At 53.7% G+C, this 14,983-nt stretch overlaps 1 protein-coding gene across 24 annotated transcripts in view; it reads right to left on the bottom strand.

Moving 5' to 3' along the window:
- Positions 1-14,730, bottom strand: part of NCOR2 (nuclear receptor corepressor 2) — a 153,000-nt gene extending 138,270 nt beyond the window's left edge. For 20 of the 24 annotated variants that reach the window (XM_085555566.1, XM_085555580.1, XM_085555561.1 and 17 more), the window contains exon 1: positions 14,490-14,730. The gene's annotated coding sequence lies outside the window, so the exon portion shown is untranslated. Of the gene's footprint in view, positions 1-11,707; positions 12,148-14,076; positions 14,214-14,489 lie in introns of those variants that run through there. The other 4 variants (XM_085555564.1, XM_085555570.1, XM_085555576.1 and 1 more) reach the window with 2 other exon arrangements.
- Between the last annotated feature and the right edge of the window lie 253 nt (positions 14,731-14,983).

The following is a 14,983-nucleotide window of genomic DNA, read 5'->3' as shown; positions in this document are numbered from 1 at the left end:
GAGCCAACAGCTGTGGCTGTGCTAAGCTGGATCTGGCAGGCTGCTGCACGCTGTGCTCTGGGACAGCAACTCACCCGAGCTCAGACATCTCCCCAGGCTCCTTGCACTACGTAAGCAGGGCTCACCGCAGCTGGGAAGCTGCCTCCAAGCCAGCATCCCACCCCATCCCCAGTGAGCGTGATGGAGAAGCGCATCTATGAGGTCCCATTTCTGTCCCCCCCAGCAGCAGCACAACCCTTACAGGACAGGCTGCAGCCACAGGAATGGTTGCATTCAGAGCACTGAGATGCTCCCACAGGCACAGGGATACAGTGGTCTCCCCAGGACAGTCAGGAGGCACAATATCTGAATCACACCTGAGACGCAGCCCAAAGGGAACAGGAAGGGCTGACCTACACCAGGACAGTGCAATCCCACTGAAACTCCTCCAGGAACTAATGTGAAGTGTGCAGCAAAGGAAATAAAAGCTGCATTTCCCCAGTGTGCCAGCATGGCTGAGAGACATGAGGAACAAGCTGTACTGTGTCTTCAGGAAATCCTCTTTTCCATATTTATGCTGTTCCAAAAAACTCCTACGTGACATCCCCTCTAGATCAGCACAAGCTACTGCAGAGCTTGGGAATCACAGAGGGAACCTTGCAGACACTCACAGCACACCGGATGAGCCTGTTGGTTTATCCACCTGACTCATCTCCTCCGTTCATCTTCAGCAGCTCCCAATGGCACCTCCTGGGACTTCCTCCAAGTGCAGCAGCCACTGTGTGACAGCACAAACCCATTCTCAGGACTAAAACCCATAGGATAGGGCATGAAATACACAAGGGAGCAAAGCCAGCAGCCACCAGCAGCCCCAGTACCTTTGGGCATCCCCCGAGGTGGCAGGTGAAACGCATGCACACAGGGTACAGAAAGGCCACGTAGCATTGGGCCCAGCGTGCACCTGTCCTGCAGACAAAGCCTGCTGCTGTGCCTCACAGTGCACAAAGACGGGTCTCAATCTGCCTGTAATGGAGCTTTTCAGGCTGACTGAGCTGTGATGTTCACAAGCTGCTCCCCTCGAGGGAATACCGTATCCTCCTCACTGCATTACCCCAATCAGAAAGATCAGTGCACAGCTCAAAGGCATCAGTGGAAGAGGCACTGCTGATGCAATTTCATTTAGAATCTATCGGAATATTTTATTCCTCCCTTTGAAAGCGACAGAGGAGGTATTTCCACATCTCTTTGAAGTCTGGCAGAACAATTCACAGCAGTGAGTGGAACATCCCTCTAACCCCATTCCTCTTACTGGGTACTGGAGGAAAAAGCCTCTCTGTAAAGCCCTGGGGTCACCCAAGGCACGGCCACCTCTGAACTCCCACTGCTTCAACACAGCAAGCTTTATTTCCATTCCAGCTTCTTTGCTTTCAGAAAACCCCCTGAAAATAACAAGCTTCTTCCAAAAAACCTTTCCTTGGCAATTGCTAGATCCTCCCTTTCGAGGGACACTGACACCAAACACAGCCTGCCTGATTTCCTTCTTGCTGAGGTCATGCAGGTCCTTGCTGAGCTCTGGAAGGTCTGAGAGCTTCAATAAGGAATAGAAATTTCATGTGTAAAAGGGGGAAATAAGCAACTCAGCCACTGCGTCCCCCAGCCCAAAGCACACATCCACAGGACCTGCTGACCTGATCCAGAGGGCATTCCCCAGCAAGCTGTAGCAGTGTTAAAGTAGGTCAAGGCTTGGGCCTGAACTTCTCAGCAACCCAACTCTGACATATTTCTAGAGCGTGTGTAGGTGCATGTGTGTTTTTCCCTTTCCCTGTAGTACCTCACTGAACAACACTCATAACCAGAAACCCAAATGACTTCAGTCACAGAGAAGAAGGAGATGTATGGGTTGCATTTCTGCTTGAAACAGCAAGAGTGAATTATTCCAGCCCAGTGACCCCTCCTCTGTCACACATGTTGGCTGGGCCTGGCAGTGTCTCATCACAAAGGGCACCCCTCCCATCTGGAGCTTGCAGGGATTAGAGCTGAAACACCAGCCAGCCCACGCACGAGAGGAAGGAAGCACCAGATCTTCACAAAACAAGCAATCATTCTGATTTGTCAGTCCACAAACAGCACATCCCTGTTCTCCTTTCACTACCCTGGGACCGCTATGAAACAAACAAGAAAACCATACAGAGCCATTCCTACAGCCGCACAACCAGAGCCCTCCCTGTTCTTTCATTTCAGACTCTCACAGCTGTCACAGCGCCCACACGGCCTCAGAGGACCGCAGACACAGGGGCTGCTGATGTGCAGAGCGAGGAGGAGCATCGCATTTGCTGGGCTATAAATGATTTATCACTGCACCGGCTGCGGGAGAAGCGGGCTCCCAGGGTTCTCCGCACAGCCGGAACAGCACAGGCAGGCTGCATCTGTGGGGATGTTTGTGTGCACTCTTCACATCATCATTAACCATCAGGACCCTCCAGAGGAGCATTTATTTCCTCAGGATCGTAAGGGAGATGGCTGCTGAGAAAACAGCTGGGCAGGATTTAGCCCCATTATATCCATCTGTCTTGTTCCGCTCTCCCTCCCCTCCACCTCTGCTATTTAACTGGGGACAGACATAGAGGAAATAACAAAATCACCAAGAAGGGGAAGGGGTGCAGCACAGAGCAGCCGTGGGCCACGGCTGCATTTCCACATCCCCCCATCGGGGCTGTAGGAGCTCATCTCAGCCCCCAGCAGCACTTTAAGTGCAGGTGTTGTAAAATAAGCCATGCCCACCATGGCACACAGCTGCCAACAAGGAAGATGGGCATGGAGGATTCTTAATGAGACACGCCTGCACTTCCCAGCAGCTCTCCTCTCTGGGGACAGGGCCATTGGACATGCACAGGAAGGGCCTGGCCTTGACTCCATCTACAGAGATGTGCCTCACACTGAGCAAGGCAGGAATGTCATCACACTGCTACTCACACTGTAACCAAACACTGTGCTGTCCTGTGCGGTGATACCAGGGGACAGCTGGGTGGTACAGCAGCAATCTGTGCCTGGGGATCAAGCAGGATGGAGCCAGACATTCATCACACCGTGTCTCTTTCCTTATGGGATTGCACAGGAGAACCTCACTGTAAGGAAATATTTACACTTCTTTAGTTCTAGACCCTGCAGACTTTTTATAGTTGCAATATTCCTGTGTTTTTGTGCACAAAATCCTTAACTCTACTTATTAAAAACATAATACTCCCTCGAACAGCAGTCCTCAAATCACTCTCTCTCCAAACCAACTGTTCTATATCCCCCTAATTACCAATTAGATGGAAACCTGAGCAATGAGGACAGCAGAGCAGGCAGGGAGCAGGCAGGGAGCAAGCAGCCCCACAGCCGCCCTCCCCTTCTCACTACCTGCACACACACACACTTGAATCATTTCCTCCTTCCTCCCCAGGCAACCTGTAGATTACAAGCATGGAAGTACAGCAATTACCCTCTTCAATTACCCTAAAGACTCCAGCGGAATAATTGTTTGCAATGGAGAGCCCTCTCGCCTGCTCATTCCTCCTCTCCCTCCCACACAGCCCACAGATCACAAGGCACAAGGGAAAGGAGCAGGGAAACCTATTCAACACAATCCATGCTCTCCCAGCTTGTGGATGGGGCGTAGAGGCTGGAAAGAAACCCTGGATGCCCCCAGCCCTGAGCTTCCAGAACCGGCTGGAGACGTGGCACCAGACATCAGCTGACACCTGCAATTACATCCAAATCACAGATACAAGGTCTGTTATCGATCTGTTCCTGGAAGGAAGGACAAGCCATCCAGTGAGAAGGGGTGTCACGTTATTAAATTCTGAAGGGATAATAACCCAACACAAAGGGCACAGCTGTTACTGCTACATTTCAGGCTTCATCTCTGAGCCTGACAGGGAGCAAAGATCATCGGAGCACTTCAGCGTTCGGAGACGGGCCCAGAAATTGCAGGCATAAATTAACATATCCATATCCCAGCGACTGGGCTGCAGGGGCTGCTCATCTGCTGGCAGGAGCCGGCCTCCTGCTACTGCCACTCACTCCCACCAAGTCTTCCAGTGCTGGAATGGCACAGCAGCACACATCCAGCCCTGCCTCAGAGAAGAAGCTTTACCAGCCCCAGACCAGAGAGCACAGTGCAGACACAAGACCCTTTGGAAGGACACAGAGAGGCTGTTTCTTACGTGCAGAAACCTGAGCTGGGGATCCTGGGGAGGGACACTGAGCTCCATGTAAAAGCCTGGATCAATTCTGCTGCAAAATCACAGCTGAGATCAGTGCTGTGCAAGTCAAAGTCACCCAACACCAGCAGAATGGAAGAGTTTAACCAAGCTGCTACTGAAAATAAAAAACAAGGAAAGTTATTGATTGGTATGAGCTTGGAGTCAAGAGACACATCAATTATTCCATGAGACAGCAGAGAGAGCAGATTTCCTGGGCATTCCAGCACCATGGGCTCCAAGCACTTGGCTGGGCTGCCCTCCAGCAGAGCCATGATGCAGCAGTCCCTGTGCTGGGTGCAAGGATGGCCTATGGGCCACCAGGCCATTAACAGCCCTGAGGGCAGCTGGGGGCTTCAGGAGGGACTGGGCAGACAAATGAGTTCACAACATGCTGCAGGGACTTCCCACCCTGCTGGAGACAGCGGGTCGCTGCATCAACAAGATTACAAACATAGCAGTGCAAACGAGAAACAAAATGCACCCACACCTCTGACCAAACAGCTCGGGCTGCAGAATCCATGCCCCTCCAACCATCCTGGAAGGCATTTGGAAATCAAGGTGAGAAAAGCCCCGCGGATACCAGCCTTCATTCAATATCCCGGGCAGAAAGCTTGCAGCTCTGCGGTGTATGCACAGCTCCAACACAAGCCTCAGGTGCTGCCCCTGGCAACCTATCTTTGCAGGCCGCTTCATAAAGCAAACAGCCACAGCCTTCCTTCATCTACAAAGGGAGCACGCTGATGCATCCAGACATGAGAACAAGAGTCCAGGTAGCACTCCAGATCCCGAACTTCATTCACAGCACACAAAGCTACATGGATCTAAAAGGCTGATTGCTCAACACAGGTAAAGCTATCACATAGCACAGCCAGGTCCTGGGGAGCTGTGTGCTGCACCCTGAGCCAGATGACGCTCCAGGGCTGCTAGGAGAGCTCACCACTGCTGAGACTCATGGGTGGGAGCAGTGGGTTGCCAGCTTGCCACCAAGGTCAGCTTTTATGAAATCCAGTGAAGGAAGATCAATATTTTCCTTTTGTTAAGTAAATCTGGCTGCTGCAAAAACACCAGAGGAACAGCTCAGAAGACACATTGTTTATTCACACCAGCAGAAGCAAGAACAAAGGCAGCTGCCCTTACCCACTGCCTTGACCTGAGAGCAAAAGAAAAGGAAGCACAAACCTCCCCATGTCCACACAGAAAGAACTTAACCTAAGAATGCACCAGGGCTGGGAGGCTGAAGGAGATGGACTCAGCACAGGATGAGCAGAGCCCAGCAGGGCGCTACTGCAGGAACCAGGCTCACCCCGGGCACCAGAGCACAAGGATGTGGGCAGGTGGCAGAGCAGAGGCAGCTGCAGGCTGAGAGCCTGGAGGGAAGCTCTAGCAGCATGGTGTAAATATTGTACGCACCCAGAGCCAGGGAGCTCAGCAAGGGCTGCATGTGGCATTTCCTGAAGGTTACCTCTAATAAGAGCTGTCATCCTGCCAGCCTCAGGCTGCCGAGTCCTGCCGTGGGAAGCACCGTGCTGCCCAGTGCCATTGTCACCATCTGCAACAGCAAGAGCTCCAAAATTAAACTCCTCCTACACGCTGCAGATGAGGCAGGAGTCGGACACCCAGGCGATCACATCCTTCCAAATCTAACAGAGGAGAGGAGGCTGAGACCCCACAGCATGAGCCACGGCACTGGGGTGAATGCACAGAAATAAGGCACAACCTGCACTGGTCCCCAGCACCTGGGAAGTACGTGCCAGACAGCACCGCGACTGCTGACAGGGAAGGAGCTTGGCAGATCTGTCATTCCAGGAGGGAAAAAATAAGCCACGCTCAAGGCCTCCTCAGTTACGTAAACTTCATTTCCATGTCTTTTATCACTGATAAGATAAGCCATTGCTCAAGTTCAAGTTCTGTATCAAGTAAACCATGATAATCCTCTTAGGAATTCCCCATGCCCCAGCTTGAACAGACCTGCAGAAAAGAGCTTAAGGGGTTGCCTTCAGCTTAAAAAAGAAACACACACAAGCACGCAGCCACAGACTTATTTATAACATAGGCAAATTGGGGCCCAGGATAGAATATGAAAGGCTTATTTGAGTCTGCCTGAATAGAGGCATCCACTTCTGTCCTAGTTCATAAGTGCTACAAGCTGCTGCTTGGTCATGCACCGCACAGTTTGACACAGCCCAAAGAAAACCACCCTTCTGAGCAGGATTTCTTGCAGCAGTGAGGATGTGGAAAACCAGATTCAAAGGAGAGATCGAATCAATTCACAACCAGATCCACACATTTACTGCTGGATGACACCAACAAGAGTTTTCCAGGCTTATGTACTTTAATTTTTATTACTCCCCTCCCCACCAGCACTTTCAGGACCCTCAGATGCTGGCTGACAACATACAGTACTGTGAAAAAGGTGCCTTTTAAATCAGCTGTCGGGAAGAGCTCTTCCAAGATAGCAGCTGAATTCAAATCACATCGCAATTAGCTCAGGGGGATTTCTAGGTTTTTCTTTCAGGAAGCCTATTTGAAGACAAAACATAAAAGAACTGCTTTAAATCTCATTAAAAGGTTTCAGAACAGGTCGCAAGCACACAATGTTTTCCACCAAGGCAAAGAAGAGCACACCTGTATAGACTCACCACAGTAGAAGGGCTTGGGCCCTTGCTGTGCCCCCCACTTCCCACCCAGCCCCATCCCATGCATTCCCCACGGGATGGCATTTCTGCATCCCCCTCCCGGAGCTCTCACCCCTCACCTCAAGGCCGTGAGCAGATGACCCCGCTTTTTTCTGAAGCCGGTGCCAATGAGGCCACTGCATTCGTTATCCCGGAGGATAATGACAGAGTGCAATTCAGTCAACAGCAAACTCTCCCCGGGGAGATGCCCCCTGACCCCTCCAGAGCTGGGGGATGAAAGCAGGCAGCCAGACCTCAGACAGGCGGTGGAGCTGAGTGAATAATTCCTAATGAACCCTTTCATCTGCCCTTTTGTTTTGGGGCGGGGGGGGACAGCTATCTACCAGCGGAAAATGGTTTGAGAGCTGCCCCAAAGCACCGCTGTCTGAGCAACACACTAATTGCCAGGGCCAGTGCGTGTAAGCCAAAGAGGGTGAATTCAAATATCCATTCAAACCACATTTTTTCCCAATAAAATTCAGCGCCAGTGGCACAACAGCAAACATCCGAGGGACAAACAAGTTCACTGCACAAGGCCCACAGACAGGCAGGGCCTTGCTTCCCCACATGCCTCTCAGCCCTCCCTGGCAGCTTGCTCCCATTCACCAAACCACGAGCTGGAAACATGGCCAGCATCTGAAATGAGATGTGATTCCCTAAGGAAAATAAGTGATTTTTCACTTCTCCTGCATGAGTTCGGCTGCATCAAGCTCTGCAGCGTCCCCTGAGCACGTGGGGTCACCCAGAGGGATTAAGGGAAGTATGGCTGGAAAACAGAATGATGAGACCCCAGAGCCAGGTGGCACCATGGGCCCTACATCTCCATCCAGCTGCTCCTACGCTGAAATTCACCTTCCCCAGCATTAACTTCCATCCTACAGACAGAAGGCTCACAGCCCTGGGATGCTCTATGCCCCATTCCAAGGCAAGCAACCTAACATGAACCCACTGTCTGAAATAGAGCTTGGCCAGTGTACTCATACAGACGTCAGCCCAGGGATATCAGAGACGATCTCCTCCCCAGTCAAACTGATTGCAGTTCTCCAACACTCCTGTGCTATCTCACACGTCACACAGGGCCAACAGCCCCAGTACCTTCACAGTGACGAGCAGAGCTTCAAATGAAGGCAAACAAGGGTCCTGGTCAATGAGTGACCAGCGCAGGGCTCACATGCTCCTCTCTCAGCACATTTGTTTGCAGGGTCAGATGCACAGAGTAGAGGGGTCATCAGCTGGGGGGTAACTTCAGCTCTGCTGGAACAAACACAGAATGCTGAAACTGTGAGCAAGGAAGTTCCCAGCCCTTACAATTAAAGCTGAAGAGATGTGGGTATGCAAATCCTCTAAGTTCAAACATGCCAGAGGCAGCATTAAAAAAAAGAAAATAATGAAAATCTTGTGATTTGTGAGGATAAGAGGTTAACAGTATTTAGTAATCCACCTAAAGTTCTGCCCAGCCTGGAGGCCTCAGTGGCTGTGGAAAGCAGCAGTGGGCTGACACAGCCAGCACTGGTGGATCAGACAGCATCAGTCCTGTCCTGAAACCCAGTGGGAGAGACTCAGCCTGGAAGCTGCTCTTCATTAGGTTAATTAGTGGAGTTTGATGTAAGCAAGCTGGTTACCATGAGCACAGCACCAGGCAGCAGGATTCACACAGCTCTCCATGCCCTGGATAGGGAGCACTCCTCGGCCACGCGTCATACTGGAGCAGCTCTGGGAAGCAAACAGCTTCACAGCACAGCCAGAGAATGCACTCACAGCAACAAACAGAATGAGTGTGAGATCTGCCCCCAGCTCTGTGTATGTGGGAACAACAAGATGCTGTGCTCTCCCAGAAATGCAGAACCCGCTGTCAGAAGGAGCACAGAGCTGCCTGCCTCCCCATGCACTGCATCTTAACATGCTGCTCCAGTGTCTGCAGAAAGACCACTGAGCTACAGCACCTCCCAAACAAGCAAATGCTTTGAGTGTCATCGCTGACACTGCCCAGCTATGATCAACATTTCAGCCACTCATTACTCTTCTCCATGTCCCGCTCCTGTCCATGTACTGAGCACAAGCAACTCCAACTTCCACTTCCCCCATAAGAATGCAATACCAGATTAAGAGAAGTGGGAGAGAATAGGCAATTTGCAATTCAACGCAGCCTCTCTAGAAGAAAACTCCCTCATCCAGCACTGCAGCCCAGGCTGACACCCCAAGTATGGCCTGGAGTCAGCTACAGGCAGCAAAAGGCCCCAGAGCTCAGCCCCATTGAAGAGACAGCCCCAGACTGATGAGGAGGTACCACTCAGTGCCACCTTTCTCAGCAGGTTCATGTTAAGCTGCTCCATTTTTTTCCCACCTCTTGCAGATGCCTTAATTGGCTGCTTAATGCAGATCTCACTGCTATGCTAATCACAGCCCGGGTGATGGAGCACGGAGCGCAGAGGACCCGTTTGTCTCAGTAAGTAATTGTTCTGCCTATCCAATGTACACACGGCATGGAGTTGGCAAGGCAAGGCTGCTGTATTTATTTGGAAATTTCTTCTGTGGGCTGAGAGGCTCCGTGGGGCAGGCCGTGATCCTCCAGGCAGCACAGGCATCTTCATTGGATCTATGCAAAAAACTGAAGCGACTGAGGGAAGCACCAGGCCCCAGGTTAGCAACATTCCTGGGCCAAGCACGTCCCACGCCTGCAGAGCCAACACTGCTTCGTGCACAGGCTTGTTGCTCCTGTGCAGCCCCACCAGGCTCAGGGAGCTCCTGCACACAGCGGGTAACCAGGGCCAGGAGAGCACTGCTATGGAGCCCTGGCACAGGGTGCACAGAAAGGTGGGGGCACCCCATCCCTGGAGACACCCAGAGTCAGGGGATGGGGCTCCTGATGGAGCTGTGGGTGTCCCTGTGCACTGCACACAGCAGGACCAGATGGCCTTTAAAGGCCCCTTCCAGTTCAAGAGGTTCTATGATTCCTCAGCCTTTGCCTGCTGCTGGCAGAGCTTCAGGATATGCTCAGCAGTATTAGAGACTGCACAAACACTGGTCTCAGCAGAGAAGATGCAAACCTTGGCTTCCCACAGAGAGAGCTACAACAAAAACACAAGCCTTAAGGTATGAGCTCACATCTCTCTGCTTGATTTCAGAGCAATGGAGAAAAACCCCAAAATCCTGCAGCATTTCAGCCCAGCAGCACTCGGCCCTGGAGAAGGCTGCAGGCATCTGGCTGGGTGCTGGACCAATCCACATCTCTCAGCGTGGCACCCTGAGTCACAGCCACCAAAACTCCGCAAACACAACATAAATTTTCAACAGCTCCCCTGTCAAAACAAAGCGAAGACGAAAACCTACAAATGAAGGGGAAAGGAGGGAGAGCCGAGGGCTGGCTGCCACCTCCTCTACGTGCTGTCAGCAGGATCACTTACTCCAAAAATGAAGACACGGTGAGCTGCTCAGCGCATCTGACAACTGCTCCATGGCCCCAGCGCTGGAGCTGCAGGGCAGAGGATGCTCAGTGAAAAGCCAACAGCCGATACCTGCTCAGAGCTAACAACAAATGCTGTGTGACAGCAGCTCACAATGGCAAAGCCCCAACACAGCCAGCTCTGCCCAGCCTGGGTACAGTCACACCGCCTCCTCAGCATCTCCCCAAGCGAGTTATTTTTCCACTGCCAGTTCTGAGAGTTTCCCCAGAACACTGGACACACAGACTATAATGCAGACTTTGCTGCATTTTATTCCTTTGACAGCTTTTAATCACTGCCGGTCCGGCATTTGGAAATTATTATTCACGCACACAACAGGAACAAGGCTGCAGGGAACACGAATTCCGCTGCCTGCCTGTTTGTGTCTGCGGACACCACCTCGCCTCTCACCAAATCAAAACAAGGCGGCCAGCTCCAGCACGAGGGGAAATGAAAGGGCAGATGGGTGACCTAGAAACCAAGCTGAGACTCTGGCATGAGCCTGAAATTCTGCGGCAAAAGGCAAGAAGCAGAATAGCTGCTTTCAAGACGGGGCTGGAAAAGCTTATGTGAATGGAACTGTAGGGCATGGGACCTAAAGCAAAACGAGGACAATGCTTAATCGAGGGGATCTTTCCAATAGGAAAAATCAGCCCCTGCAAGCAGAAGGAAGCCTTGTGCCAAAGAAGAGGGGATGCTGTTAAGGCCCCAGTGCAGGAAAAACACCTCCAGCAAATAAGCAGAGAAATTTCCCGAGCACACAGCTGTGATAGTAAACTCCAGCACTGCTACACACCCAGGATTTACATACCACATGAGATCATGAAACACATGACGGTGATGGCAAGGGCTTGACGAGTCAGTAGACAAAGCTTTAGGGCTGCGAGCAGCGGAGCAGGAACGCTGCAGTCACCCAGCACAGATCCTACAAACTCACCCTGCCAGTTACAATCGGCTTAAGGAGGTGTTAACAGTGACCTCTGTTCCAGCAAGTTGCAGGCTTGAGCAGGCAGCGTCACACCAGCAGCACAGACCTGACATGTGCTGCTCCAGCAGGGCTGGTACAGAGGGCGGCACACACCAACCTCCAGCCCTCAAAATCACACCACAGAAGCCCTCCCCAGCCCCCCATACAGCGCTGTCCCAGCACAGCAATGCACTCTGAACAGGACACAGCCCAGGGGAAAGCCCATCCTTGGGACTGATGACAGGAGATGGGACGATCTGCAGCAGCAGCCCCAATGCTGCTGTCAACCTCCACCCACGGGCTGACACATTTCTTTCGTTTTGCCTTCTTTAATGTAAAGACACAGCAAAACAAACGATCACAATATCCTTTTGCCCAAACACGCACAGAACAAACCTTAGCTGAGTTGCTTCGGGAGCCAGGGAAAGGCATGTGGATTGCAGAGCACCAGCAGGAAGCAGGGCTTAAAAATCACCAAGGTCCCCACCACTCAGTGCTCCTCCAGCATTGCCCAGGTGTAAGGGTTAACTTCCATTTGGGTCCGAAACGGCACTTCTGGGCACCGCCACTGCCTGCCGGTATCACGCAGAGAAACAATGCTAAATAAAGGCTACCCGAGTGCTATTATGTAAACAACTCCCTTCCACAATGAAAGGACAAACCTCGGCTGCCCGGTTAGCTATTAACCCAGGAGCCAGCGCTGCCGAGAGGAAATCCTGCCGGCTCTCCTCCCTCACCATACGCACTGTGATGCTGCAGATGGGCCTCGGGCCCAGGGCAGAGCCTATTCTCAGCCCTGTGCAGCACAGCCTGGATGCAAAGCCCCCCTCCTCCTTGCAGGACACACAGGGCTCGCTGCATGGACAGAACACACTCCTCTCCACATCCCCTCCCTGAATACAGGCCCTTCCCCTGCAGCCCAACCTGCTGGGCTCAGCACCACGGCCCAGAGCAACTTCATCAACCCTCCTGCACCTCCCTCCCTCCAGCCTTGGCCTCCAGACCGAGCACTTGATGTTCGTCATGCGATTTTAAATCTGTCAGCAATTCATCCATCTGCCGCCTCGTGGGCTTTCAATGCGGAGAGAGGTTCTGGGACACAGCCCTGCATAAAGCTCTCCATGGAAAACCAAGCCGTATCTCATTCAGAAATCGAGGCGAGCTTCGAGATCTCTTCTCTGCGAGCTGCTGGGCTGTGTCACAGCCGGCTCTTCCCGCAGCCAGCAGAAACACAGCCGTGCTATCCGCTCTAAAATAAACATTATGGGAGCGGCGATAAGGGGAAATATTTCAGCTGACTCAGAGTAATGTGGCTTCAAATCCAAGCGTAAGCTGATATTGCTTGTAATTTGTTCCCAAGCCAAAAGCACAGACTGAGAGTGGGGAAAAAAAGAAATGGAAGGCATTAAACAACAAGCCGCGCGCTCAGCGATGCTGGGAAACCTCAGCGTTTTCATTTACGCTATTATTTTTTTTTAAATAACCTTCAGTTTCACGGATCATAAAGTTAATTTGGAGTTAAGTTCCCTTCTGTGTAAGCAGACAGTGCTGCTATCCTTTACACTCATTAATGTTCACTCAGTGCTCTGCTGAGTGCTGCTACCAGCATCATGTCCTTCACAGCACCCAGACCCCAAAGCAATGAGCTGTAGGTGCTGCAAGATGACAGCCAGCACCAAGCCATGGCCAGGCCCCTTCCAGCACAGGGACAACCCCAGGTCTGCAACATCCAACCCAGCAGCAGGAGGTGCCAGGGGGACAAACAACCCACAGATTGAGGTATACAAATCAGAGGTGTCTCCTCCGAGCACTCCCAGCTGGAGCTGCCATAGGGCCAAGCAGTGCAGCTCCACCAGCAGCACTCAGTGCTATCAGCACAGCTGCACACACAGCAATCACAGCACAACCACCACCTTCCCCAGCTTGCGGCTCACAACTTCAGGAGCTGAACGCAGCTGAACCAAACCCACTTTGGATACTGGCACGGGATGACTGCGGGGCTGGGCACAACTCCCACACCAGGCAACTTGAGTCTGATCCAACTGCAGCCGTTGGCAAACAGGAGGCAGTGCCAAGCAGCCGCGCTCAGCGGGTTACAGGGAGCAAAGCTGATGGTTTCGGTCCAGATCTTGATGGGGGTTGAAACACACGCTGTGGGGTGAGGGCACAACGCTGTGAGGCCCCTGCCCAGCACAGTGCCGGGGGTGGCATTCCAGCACAGCGCTCTGGCAGAGCCAGGTACGCCATGCAGCTACAAACAGAAACCACCACCCACAGACAGCACGAACAACAAAGTACCACTGTTTTCCTGCCCCAGTCTCATGCATGCCCCATCTCCTCTCTCACACCAAAAATAACTCCGACTTTTTTTTTTTTGTTTGTTTTTTGTTTTTCCTTCCCTTTTGGCAACAACAAACCAGAGCCGTTGCACTTTCAATACACCCAAATTGCGGGATTTCTCTCTCATACTGAAACTCAAGTCACATCTCACACTGCCGTTACAGCTCCGCACTGCTCCCCCCTGCCCCACCATGGCGGCCGGGCTCAGCTCCCAGCACGAGGCACAGCCCAGCACAGCCCGGCACAGCCCCGGGGTGAGTCAGCAGCGCAGCCCGGAGCTCCGGGACAGGCTCGGTGCTGCCGGCCGCCTTTAACTCCGCGTTCAGCCCGAATGGAAGCGCGGAGCCCGACGAACCACCCCGAGGGCCGCCCCTTCCCCACATCCGTCCCAGCGGAACCGCGACGTTTCCGAGCTCGCCACGCACTTCTCTTCGAGGAGCCAGAACCGCAGACAGCGGCGGAGGAAACTGCCCGCAACAGAGGACACGGGGCTCCGGGCCGCCACCACGCGCGGCTTCGGGGGGCAGGGCCCCGGCTCAGCGCCACACGGGACACGGCACAACACGGCACAGCTCGGCACAGCCGCGGAGGGGCGGGGAGCGGCGGACACTTGTTGCCGCTCGCCCGCGGATCCACACGGAGGCGGAGCGCGGCGCCAGGCCCGGCCCGCAGCCGGAGCGCACAGCGGGAGGAGCGGCCCACGGCCCACGGCCCACGGCTCACGGCCCAGTACGGATCACGGCCCCGGGGTCGCTCCGAGCGTTGCGGGACGGGCCGGCCCCGCTCCGCTTTACGTAACCGCGGCCCCCCCTCCATCCCTCCATCCCTCTCTCCTTACCTACGCCTTCCGCCGCCCGCCGCCCCCCATGGCCGCCGCCACCGCCGCGCTCCTCCTCCCGTCTCGGGGCCGCCTCAGCGCCCGACCGGGCAGCGATAAACGCAGCGGTTCAGCCCCGCCATCCGCACGCGGTTATAAATCCGGAGCCATGGGGCCGTGCCGCTCTCCGAGCCCAGCCCAGCCTGCTGCTCCTGCTGCTGCTGCTGCCGCCGCACCGCGCCGCGCTGACCCGGCCCTGCCCGTACCCGGGGGGGCGGGCGCCGCTCCTCACGGCCGCGCCACAGCGGCCCGGGGCCGGGCGGGGCGGGGCTGTGCCGCCCGCGCGCCTTAAAGGGGCCGCAGCCTCCTGCGGTGCTGCCGGGCTGTGCCGTAGGGGGTGATGGAGCTTTGGGGCTGCACGGCCCTGCCGTCATCTCACCGTACCACCCTCTCAAAGCGGAGTTTCCAAACTTCCTACAGATGGCTGCAAGCCCACAGAAGCTTGTTTTCTTGGT

This window comes from Coturnix japonica, chromosome 9 (assembly GCF_054131305.1).
Source record: "Coturnix japonica strain WE chromosome 9, WE-NBRP24, whole genome shotgun sequence".
Taxonomy (NCBI): domain Eukaryota; kingdom Metazoa; phylum Chordata; class Aves; order Galliformes; family Phasianidae; genus Coturnix; species Coturnix japonica.
The sequence above is the reverse complement of the archived record's forward strand: the minus strand, read 5'-3'. Positions and strand labels throughout refer to the sequence as shown.